Source organism: Perognathus longimembris, chromosome 25 (assembly GCF_023159225.1).
Source record: "Perognathus longimembris pacificus isolate PPM17 chromosome 25, ASM2315922v1, whole genome shotgun sequence".
Classification (NCBI taxonomy): Eukaryota; Metazoa; Chordata; class Mammalia; order Rodentia; family Heteromyidae; genus Perognathus; species Perognathus longimembris.
The window spans coordinates 18,134,793-18,146,877 of NC_063185.1; positions in this window are offsets into that span (position 1 = coordinate 18,134,793).

A 12,085-nucleotide genomic window follows, 5' to 3' on the forward strand; every position below is an offset into this window, starting at 1 on the left:
TTGAACATTTTTGCAAGACTCTGGGAGAGGAGTTTGTTCCTGGTCCAGCCACCCGGGTGGAAACTGAGTCATGCAAGATGTGCGTAAGGACGTGGGCTGTGGATAGCACAGTGGATGAATACTGCAATTCACGCCCAGCCCAGGAAATGACACCGTGATCCGCATTTCACCCATAATGGAACTGAGTCTTTGAAAAGCCAGGACGCCGGCCCAGATGGACAGAACGCAAACCTAACCCAGATGCGGATTCTCACCGGCTGTTCAACACTGCCTCCTATTGAGAAGGAAAGGGGTTGCAAAGGAGAGCAACACCACAAAGGAGAAAAGACCCAGACAGCCAATTAATACCAGTGAGAGACAATTCCCTTCCCACCACCCCAGGGCCAAGTGGCCCTCTGACCTGGAAGATCTACACTTCCTCCATCTCCATCCCTTCCTTGATCATTAACTTAATTCACCCGTTGAGCCTCCCAGCCTACCAGAGTCCAAGTGTGTGACCCATTTATGTAGATGCCTTCCAAACAGCTTCAAAACACTCTGCTACCGGGTTGGGGATATAGCCTAGTGGCAAGAGCGCTTGCCTCACATACATGAAGCCCTGGGTTCGATTCCCCAGCACCACAACTGGCAGAGTGCTAGCCTTGAGCAAAAAGAAGCCAGGGACAGTGCTCAGGCTCTGAGTCCAAGGCCCAGGACTGGAAAAAAAAAAAAAAAAAAACCACTCTGCTACCCAAGCCCTAAGGCTTCATATATATATAATTTTACTCTAACTTTGAGCTGTAGTATTTCTTCTTGGACATTTCGTAAGGAGGAATGGCTCCATGATACAAGAGACAGTTTGGTTTCTCCACCATGAACAACTCTTAGAGAAATTGTCAAATGGCATTGCTATCTGGGTTGGTTTTTCTTGCTTTGTTTTTTGTTTGTTCCTTCCACATCATGGACTATTGTGACTGGCTTGAAGATTCAGATGCATACGTTTTTAGCACAATTGTGGTAAAAACACAGCGTCCAGATGAAACTCTGTCATTGAGGGGATACTCTTGCTCAATGTATCCACAATCATCGGTCTCCTTTTCTGCATTTTGTCCATTCTTTTATTGGAAAGCCTCAATTAGAGATGATTTCTAGGATGTTCAGCCTAGAAGAAAAATACTGGAATTGCTGATCTCTGTAGTCTGCTTTTAAAAGATTCTTCCCTAGGACATTATCTCTTTAAAGCTCAGATTCCTTGGAGATTTTCTTATTTTTCCTTCTGCCAACCCTGAGGTTTGAACTTGGGGTGCTGGGCGCTGTCCCTGAGCTTCTTTTGCTCAAGGCTAGTGTTCTACCACTTGAACTACAGCTCCACTCTGGCTTTTAAAAATAAATGGTAATTTAGTGGAGATAAGAGTCTCATAGACTTTCCTGCCCAGGCTGACTTCAAACTGTGATCCTCAGATCTCAGCCTCCAGAGTAGCTAGGATTATAGACATTCCTTGTGGATTTTAATGAGCACATGTACATTGCTCACCTGTAGCATCATAAAAGTCTTCTTCCCTGATATATATATATATGTATATATATATACTTTATGACATATATACATATATATTCTCTCTCTCTTCCTCCCTCCTTCCCTCCCTCTCTGTCTTTCTCTAAAGTTTTGGGGGTGGCATTGTATCCATAGAGAATTCCCTTGTGACAGGTTCGGATTCTAGCTGTATTTTTGTATTTCTTGCATTTGATGGGTACCTTTTGATACTGTATTTATATCTGGATCAAATAACTATTTATTGATGTACAGTCACTGCTTCACGTTCAGAATAAAAACGTTACAGAGATTGTTTATGCTTTGTAGAGTACACAAAGTCAAAAGTTGTACATGGCAAATAAAACAATTTGTTTTGTTTTTAATAAATATAGCAGGTATGGCTTGGCTTCTAAATGGCCAACTCCAGGAACCCTGCTTAAGTGAAAAAAATAGTTACATGGTTTCAGCTTTCAGGACAAGTTGATACTTCACATCATTCTGCTACATTCATTCAAGTTGAACATGTTGTTTCCATGTGCTGTGCCTTACAGAAACAAAGCCGGGAAAGGGTATGCAGTCTTTCCTCACAAGAAGTTCCTCATCACCCCAGCTCTGGGAGGCTGAGACCTGAGGATTGTGGTTTGAGGCCAGCCTGAGCAGGAACGTCTCTGAGACTCTTATCTTCAACTAACTACTAAAAGGTCAGAAATAGGGTTATGGCTCAAGTGGTAGAGTGCTAGCCTTGAACACAAAAGCTCAGGGATAGATCCCAGGACCCAAGTTCAAGTTCCAAGACTGATGCGCGCATGCACACACACGAAGGAAGGAAAGAAGGAAGGAAGGAAGGAAGGAAGGAAGGAAGGAAGGAAGGAAGGAAGGAAGGAAGGAAGGAAGGAAGGGAGTTCAGAATATTCAGGAATACTTGGGACACTATTTTCAATTCACTGTTGCTCAAGGCTAGCACTCTACCACTTGTAGCCTCAGCGCCACTTTCCATTTTTTGACTGCTTCGTTGGAGATAAGACGTTGGAGATAAGAGTCTCATGGACTTTCCTGCCCTGGCTGGCTTTGAACCGTGATCCTCAGACCTCAGCCTCCTGAGTAGCTGGGAGGACAGGCATGAGCCCCCAGCACCCAGCAACCCAGGCTTATTTTAAGAGTTCAAGGAGGTAGAATTTTGCCTTCTAGATAGAGCTGGACAGGAAAGCCAAAGCTGCACTTCACGCTTTCTGATGAGTAGCTTTGGGGAAGGCAAAGCTGGTGAGAGAGAAACCAGTTTGGAGATTTAAAAAAAAAAAAAAAACTTGTTACAGAAACAGATTATTTATTCGTATTCATTCGCTGTCATCTGCCGTGTGGGTGACAGTGGAAACTGCAATTCGGAGTTCTTCCATCTCAGCTGGCCAGTCATAAATCGCTGCGGTCCTCCCTCCTCAGCCTCCAGGGGCGCGGTCAAGCACTTGGCACATCTCCACTCGCCAAATACTCATTTGCACTACAGGAGTCAGTGCCTGCACCAGCTGACTATCAGACATGGGGTAGTAGGCCTGGAGGCTCCACTCAGTCCCCCCCAGGACTCATGGCAAATAATCCCCGGAGGGAGCTCCAAGGTCCGGCAGATTTTCTGCAGACACTGAATTTCCCAGGGGCTCACCGTGCTGAGAAGACAGATAGACCTGTGGGGTGTGTGGGGTGTGTGTGTGTGTGTGTCACAGAGATAAAGACATAGCAAGAAAGATTGAGACTGACACACACACACACACATACACACACACACAACTTCCAGCTTGGTTCAAAATAACTAGCAAGAAGATGGTTATTTGGGGAGATGGACTCTCAAGGACATTGCTGCCCAACTGACCTCAAATTGTAATCCTCCAAATCTCTGCCTCCTGACTCACTAGAATTACAGGTGCCAGCTACTGGCACTAGACACAAGTTGCTATTTTATTGTTTTGTAAGTCATGGGGCTTGAACTCAGAACCTGGGCGCTGTTCCTGAGCTCTTTTGCTCAAGGCTAGCGTTCTACTACTTTGACCCACTACCCATTTTCTAGTGATGAGTCTCATGGGGTTATGCACAGATTTGGGGTCCCCAGAAACCACCAAGGAGCCGATTCTGATGCAAACGCACGAGAGTCTTGATTGCAAGCTCGAGCTTGGACTCACAACCGGCCCCGACACAGCGGATCTGGATTAAGAGCACCGACCCTTCAGTGAACAGGGTTTAGAAAGGTAAAGGCGTAGCACAGGTGTAGGGGCTTGGCGCAGGGGGTGGAGTAAGCCTCAAACGAGCAAATCGAGGCACAGATGTAGGAGGTTAACACAGAGGGGGGAGCAAGCAACAAGCAAGCCATTTACAGAAGCAGAATTTTGGGGTCAGGTTGACCTAATAATCAAGATGGAGTCAGCTTTACAACAATGGACTTGCCTGCCAGGCTGGCTTTGATCCTCAGATCTCAGCCTCCTGAGTAGCTAGGATGACAGGCGTGAGATACCAGTGTGTAGCTACAAAGTAGCCTTTTTGCAGCTATGTTGTTTTCTTTTCAATTATCATACTATAGTTGTACAAGGGGGTTCTGTTGTAACACATACAAGGTATCCACCACAATTCCTCTGCAGTGTATCAACCACACCTCTCCTACCAGTTTTCCTATCCCAAATCCCTCTTCCCAAAACAATTTCAGCAGGTTTCACTATTCTAGGGTGTGTGTGTGTGTCTGTGTGTGTGTGCTCACCCACGTGGGCAGGCACACATGCCAGTCCCGGGGCTTGAACTCAGTGCATGGGCACTGTTTCTAGGCTTTTCTGCTCAAAGCTAGCACTCTACCACTTGAGCCACAGCTCTACTTCCCTTTGTGGGGTGATTAACTGGAGATAAGAGTCTCTAGGGCTTTACTGCTCAGACTGGCTTTGAACCTCGGTCCTCAGATCTCAGCCTCCTGAGTAGCTAGGATGACAGTGCCTGGCGGTCATACGATCACACCTGCAGACGGACGCCTTCGATAAGATTCGTGTTCCTTGACTTTGGTAACCCCACTCAGGGTGAGTGATAGATTTCCATGCTTATTCCTGACGGTTTCAATGAACCAGACGGTTCTCGAAGTCCGTCTGGGCAGGAAAGTCTATGAAACTCTTATCTCCTACTAATCAGCAAAAAGCCAGAAGTAAACACGTGGCTCAAGTGGTAGAGTACCAGAAAAATAAAAGCCAAGAGAGAGTGAGTCCCTGAGTTCAAGCTGCAATCGTGGCACACATAGATCAAAAATCAAGTGTCATTGCCCGGACGGGGCGGGGGGGGGGGGGGCGGAGAGCAAAGTGGCAAAGCAATTCTCACGTGATGATGTTGAGGGTCAGATGCAAAGCAAGCGTGAAGGAAGGAGACACCGGAGTGGAGAGATTTCACCTCTGCTTTGTTTCCTTGACCTGTTTTGTTTTTTCTTTCCCCTTGAACTCCAGGCTTCCTGCCAGGCGTGGAGGTTGCTGTAGGGGAAGGAGAGGTGCAGGTCTGTCCTTAGACAGGAGCCCAGGACAGCACGGGAAGTGACCTGATGGAGAAAGAGCAGGGAGGTAGAGAGGATGCTAACCTAGCCCAGGCAGCCGAGGAGATGCCAGAAGGGGCACAGAAGTCAGGCAGGTAGGAAGATGGAGAAGAGAACATCCCCAGGAAAAACCGTGGATGCTGCAAATGTCAAACAAAAGACAGAAGGCCTGGAGTTTGGGGAATGGGGTGAGCTCCCCCCCCACCCCCGCCCCCGTTAGCTGAATCACAGCAGGTGTGTTCACAATGGATCCTGTGCTCATGATAGATGGTGAAATCTCAGCCGGGCACGGTAGGGAGTCTGCGCTTTGTCCCAAGGGTAGTGCTGGATTGCAAAGCATTAGCTGAGTACCGGCTTTAAGCTAGAGAAGGGCATGCTATTTGTTTTAACTCGTGTAATTTTCCACATTCCCGGGGAATATTGGCAGGCTTCCACCCTACTTAACTTTACAAATGAGGAAATAAAGGGGCAGGCGGTGGTTTTTTTCCTAAAATCATTATTCTGTTACTTGCAAAACTAGGACCCAAAGGCCACATCTCTGGATTTCTAACACGGTGACTTCCAAAGATCCCATTGTGGCTGGCACCTGTCATCCTCGTTACGCAGGGGGCTGAGACCTGAGGCTCGCAGTTCAAAGCCACCCCCAGGCAGGAGAGTCTCTAGGATTCTTTTCTCCAATTAACCAGCAAAAAGCCAGAAGTAGAGCTGTGGCTCAAGTGGTAGAACACCGGCCTTGAAAAGCTTAAAGTCTATGCTCAGGTCCTGAGCTGAAACCCCGGTACCAACATAAATACTACTACTACTAATATAATACTTATTATAAATAGACCCAATTGCTTCTTCCTTCTAAGCAAATAAAATTCACAGATTTGGGAAGTATTTGTGCCTAAAAGTCAACCAAAGACAGATGGGTTGACCTTTTCCCATGTTGTTTCGAAACAACTCCTTTTTGAAATTTTTGTCTGATTGCTTTCCTAAGGCAGGGGAGTGGTAGGACGAAGTTGATCTTTATCCTTTGTCTCCTTCGCTAGTTTATGTTGGCTGACATATCCATTTACTGTTATTACTAAAATCAAAGTTAGGTTTCAAGCATATTCTTTAGGCTCACTGTGTATCATCCACCTCCTACTTCCATCATAGGCAGGGTCTGTAGAACGGTGAAGGAAGCTGGGAGCCAGTGGCTCACGCCTGTCATCCTAGCTACTGAGCAGGCTGAGATCTCAGGATGGTGGTTCAAAGCCTGCCAGGGCAGAAAAGTCCGAGAGACTTTTATCTCCAATACAGTACTCAGAAAAAGCCGGAAGTGGTGCTGTGGCTCAAGTGGTAGAGCGCTAACTAGACTTGAACACAAAGAGGCTCAAGGATAGCACCCAGGCTCTGGGTTCAAACCCCAAAACCAGCAAAAAGAAAGGAAAAAAAGGTAGAAAGGGCAAAGAAAGCACCCAGAGAAATATGTCTCCTAGAAAAAGAAAGAGAACGACTCAAATCAGTCTGCCCTTTAGAATGAAAAGCAGACATTGATTCTTTGCCGTGATTGAATTTGTTATTGATACTTGAAATCTCACGGACGGTGGTAGAAAATGACTATATGGACACGCATTTATGAAATGTGAGTTCTGTTTTTAAAGCCATCCTCCACAGACACCCCCACAGCCTTCTCCCAAGGCATCAGGGAAATATATGTGTCTCTCTGTGTAAGTCATCAGCCCTGAAATAGCGATTTAAATCGGAGGAGTGATGTAACAGCTAGCCACAGAGGCTCGTGAGTTCTGAGCACACGGGGAACGATGTGTGATCATGGGAGGCTCAGGCTGCTCAAGTTCTTCCCCGAGGCTGGAGTAGAGCGGCCCCCGCCCCTCAGGGGTGGGCTGGAGGGCTACGGACAAACGCAAGCCTGTACTCCTGTGTGCAGAGCCCCTTTGCTTTTCTGCTCAAGGCTGGTGCTCTACCCCTTGAGCCACGCCTCTCCTGGCAGCCTTTTGGTGGCTAGTCGGAGGTACGAGTCTCGTGCACCCTCCTGCCAGGGCTGCTGGCTTTGAACTGCAACGCTCAGATCCCAGCCTCCTGAGTGGCCAGGATTTCCCTGGGCCCAGCACAGCTCAGCTCAAGAGCCCTGAGAGGCAGAGAAGCCTGGGACACAGGAGGTGTCGGTCTGTCTGTCCCCAGTTCCTCCCTGGCCCTGGGTTTGCAGGGAACCACAGGGCGGCTCTTACAGAGTGTGGACACCCACCCTGGCTACGAAACCCTGCCAGTTCCAGGGTTCCCTCCCACCCTCCACCCTCCCATCCTCCCTCCCTCCCTCCCATCCTCCCTCCTTCTCTCCCATCCTCCCCCATCCTCCCTCCCTCCCATCCTATCTCCTTCTCTCCCATCCTCCCCCCTCCCATCCTCCCCCCTCCCATCCTCCCTCCTTCTCTCCCATCCTCCCTCCCATCCACCCTCCCTTCCACCCTCCCTCCCATCCTCCCTCCCTCCCTACCCTCCTTCTCATCCTCCCTCCCACCTTCCCTCCCATCCATCCATCCTTCCTATCCTTCCTCCCTCCCATCCACCCTCCCATCCTCCCTCCCTCCCTCCTTCCCACCCTCCTTCCCGTCCTCCCATCCACCCTCCCTCCTCTCTCCTCCCCGAGCACCGAGGCCGGCTCTCAGGGCCGGAGCCCCGGGCCCAGCGCTTCCTCCCCCCCCGCCCCGCCCCCCCCCCGGCCCTGAGCTCCGGGGGTGCAGCGGAGCCCCCGGCCGCAGCCACTTCCGGCTCTTTGTGTGACAGCCGCGGCGGCGAGGGGGCGTGGCCACGGCGGGGGCGGTGCCGAGGCGGGAGGGGCGTGGCCGGGGGCGGGGCTCCGGCGGGGCGGGGCGAGCGGAGCGGAGCCGGGGAGCGGAGCGGGGCTCGGCGACCTGCGCCCCGGCGCGGGGCCTGGCGGCGGCGGCGGCGGCGGCACCACCGGCGTCCTCGATCCCTCCCCGCGGCGATCTGCAGACCCAGGTGAGCGGCCCGGGGCGGGCGGGCGGCGCCGGGGAGCCGCGGGCGGCGAGGGCGGCGGGCGGGCGGGGGGGGGAAGCGGGTGCCGCAGTGAGGATGCGCGGGGGCCCCGGCGCCCCCTCCGCCCCGCCCGCCCGCCCGCCGGGGGCGCTCGGCACCGCGCCCGGGGTCCCCGCCGGCCCCGCCGCAGGCCCCGCGCCGCCGCGGCAGCAGGTGCGCCCGCCCCGGGGAGGAGGCGGTGCCCCTCGCGGCGTCCGTCCGTCCGTCCGCGGCACCTGCGGCCGCCCCCGGCCCGGCCCCCGGGCGTCGCCTCCACGCCCAGGTAGCGCGCGCGGCCCCGGGGCGGGGCGGGGTGGGGGGGTGGGGGGCCTGGCCTCGGCCTCCGCGGCCCCCGGCGCCGCCCCTGGGCCTGGGAGAGCCGCGCCCCGGGCCGCCCCTGCCCCCCTCACCCCCCCCCCGCAGCCCCGGGGCGCACCCCGCCGGGGGTCGCGGGCCGGGAGGGCGGGCGGTGGGTGGGGGTGACGGGGTTTGGGGGAGCGCGGAGGCCAGGCTGGTGGCTGCGGAGCCCGGGCTCGGCTGGGGGAAGGGAGGGCGTGGGGGGGCGGGGAGGGACGGAACCCACGACCCCCTCCGAGGTGCGGAGGAGAGAGAGGGGGTGGCCCGCCTTTGGCGTCGTCGGGGGTCGGGGGGGGGGGTTGGCAGGTGGCATGGATTCCCAGAGCCCGGGGGGGTGGAAAGGACTCTGTGACTCCCAGCAGTGGGGCCTGGGAGCCATCACCAGCCGCCCCTGGTAGCTGGCAGCGGGGCGGAGGGCAGGCCTGCAGACAGGAGCGCCAGGGAGGCCTGCGCCCGGCCCTTCTTTTCCCACCTCCTGCCTCGGTGCCCCCCACCCTGTAGGACGGGACCCCCCCCCCACCCGGGCCTTATTCCTGAGCCTACAGGCCCTGCGAGAACCCATGCCAGCCAGCTGGGAGCCTCTAGACCTTGGGTGGGGTGGTGGGGGCCCAAACCTAGGGCTGTACCCATGGCCAGGGTTGGGAAGGCCTGGAAGGGTTGCTTTCACCCCCACGCCCCAGTTCTGGGTCCCTCCCTGCGGCCTCCCACCCGGTCCAGCCAGGGCCCTGCGCTTTCCTTCTTGCCGCCGACGTCAGAACTTGTTTTCAAGGAAAGAGCCAGTGAATAGCGTTGATCTTGAAGAGCCAAATACGAAAATTTCCCATTGGATGCAAAAACAGGTGCTTCGGAGAGTCTGTTGGGACCAGAAAGGAAATAAGGATGGAAGACATGTTAAGGAGGGGGTGGACACAGAGCTTTCTGCGATAGGATGAACTCTTCTCTCATGGTAGAATTTCCCACCCGTGAGTTGGGGTTGAAGGTGGCTGGCAGGCTGGCGGGCTGGGTCATTCTAATGGGGAACAAACCCCGAAATGACAAGATGTAGCAGCTGTCAGCTCCGTATTTAGCAAGGGCAGCTTTTGGCCCTGAGGGCAAAAAATACTAGATACTGGAAAAGTAGGGGTGTGTGTGTGTGTGTGTGTGTGTTCAGCACCCAGCATCTACCTGTGCACCGTGAAACTGTCACACAAGCATACCTCGCTGGCACCAACCGCCACCTGCCCGGGTGGCGAGGAGACCACAGAAAGAAGGAGCTGTAGCTTACAAAGCCAGGGCCCCTGGGTCGCTGCGCTGGCCCAGCCCCCGGCTGGGGGCATTATCTCTAGGTTCACTAAGCTGCTTTATTATACGTCCCGGCCAGTTCCGACTGGTTTCTGTGGCCGCCCATGTTCCATGTGTCCTGGAAAATGGAAAAGGACAACTTGGCTTTAGGCAGGAGGCCAAGAGTGGGGCATTGGAGTCGAGACTGGCACAGAAGAGGGATTTTTTTTAAAGGGGTGAAGTCCCCTCTGAAAAAATTAGACCTTCTCAGTGTTCAGTGTGCCCCTGGGGCTGTCGGTGCCCAGAAAACCCAACTGGGCGATGCATGGACGTGAGGTGCTAAATAGAGGACGGGCTGATTGGCATGGGAGCCGGCATTGCTGGGAAGCGGGACAGGGCGTGGGTCCTCACGGTTCAGCATCTGGCCTGTGAGCTCAAAGCCGCTTCTCTGGGCCCCTGCTCGCCTCGGGGTTCCAACCAAGAGCCTGGCAGAATGGGCTTTTGTGGCCTCCATGTGGCCACTGTCACAATGAGTCTATTTCTTTCCTGGCAAGTATTAATTATTCACTTGTAGTTGACGAAAGCAGACATCAGCCCCCTCATTGGAGCCTTTGTGCACGGGCCTTTTGGCCCGGTCGTGTGTGTGGAGGAGCAGAGCCCGTCTAGGGTTCAGAGGCTGGGCCCTGCATTAGGAGCTCAAGGGGAGGGGTGGTACGTGGGGGAGTGGACCAGGCAGTGGAGGGGGGAGGGGGTTGGCCCATCCAAAGATGCCCTTGTTCAATGGAGGGTCCATGAAAGCGCTGAGCACAGGGTTTGGCATGTCATAAGGGTGATCCTATTCATGCCCTTATGGCTGCACTGATGCATGGTTTACACGAGCACTGAGAATTTGGAGTGAACCCACAGCTCTTTCTTTTTTAACCCCTCTATCTCCAGAGCTGCACCCCTCCTTGTCAAGGGGTGTTTGGCTTTGTGATCAATGTCCCCAAATGCCAAAGGGGATGGAGAAGAAAGGGCAAGCAGACATGGCCGCCGTTGGGGACTCAGGGACACAGGGGTCTCGGCAGTACTTGAGTGGGGAGAGGGAATCGGTGAGCAGAAGCCCAGAAGGTGATTCTCGGCTTTCAACACACCCAGGGCCTCTTCCTTCACCATTTTGCAACCAACCCAAAGTATCCAGAGCCGGCTCTGCTGTGCTTCGCGCTCACTTCCGGGACAGACAGACCATCAGTGAGTGGACTCAGGACACTGAATTTCTCCCTGGCTTACTGTGGGGCCTCGATGCCAACCCTCAACCTTGCTGGCTTGAACAACTGGGCAACAGCAAGCAGTTGGTCCAGCCCCGGACCAATTTAGAGAAGAGGCTACGGGCGTGGGAAGAGAAGGCGGCTCTTTTGGAAGGGTGCCCGCCATTCCTAAAGAACAGGTTATTAATGATCTATTGAGTGTCAATTCGGGGAGATGAATCTGTGGGCAGGCGCAGGGCGTGAGCAGGAAGTGGAGAGGTCCTTGGTGACGGAGGCCCCGTGTCTGTCAGGTGACGGTGGGATGCCTCCCATGATGCAAAGCGGTGGGATGCTGGCATTCTAGGGCCCAGGGTGGTGTGTGATGCGTCTCTGAGCATGCGTCCATGGAAGGGAACACAGAATGGGCACAAGATCTTGAGAGAAGTTATGTGAGCAGACGGAATTTCTTACAAGGGATTGCTCTGGCCTGGTGGCATGTTTTTCTAAGTTACATTCTTATTATTTGTAAGTAGCTGTACAAAGGATCAGTTAATAAGTACAGTGTGTCTTGATCCCTGTCACGCCTTCCCTCATTCTCTCCCCTCCCTCCCAACCCAACCCTTGCCCTCAATTTTCCTTTTCTGTTTTTTTTTTCTTGTGCCAGCCCTGGGGCTTGAACTCAAGGACTGGTGCTGTCCATGAGCCACCAATGCCACTTCCGGATTTTCTTGTTTCTCTTTTTGTAGTTTATTGGAGATCAGAGTCTCACGGACTTTCCTGCCCAGGCTGGCTTTGAACCGTGATCCTCAGATCTCAGCCTCCTGAGTAGCTAGGATTATAGACGTGAGCTACCGGCCCCTGGCTTCATTTTTATTTCTATTGTTATTATGAAGGTGATGTCCAGAGGGGTTACAGTTACCTAATTCAGATGATGAGTACATTTCTTTGGGGACAGTATCACCCCGTCTCTTACGCTCTCTCAGCTCGTTCCCCATCCCCACCCCCATCCGTTTAACATTCACATGGAAGGAGACACGAACCTAAGCCTTGCACCAGGTCCCCCAACCCTGCCCCGTTTTCTTCCATTTAGGAAAAGAGACACCCAAGGAAATCATGCTCCTTGTGGGGGGGGGTCACCTTGAACCTTCTCTTTGTACCTAGTGTGCA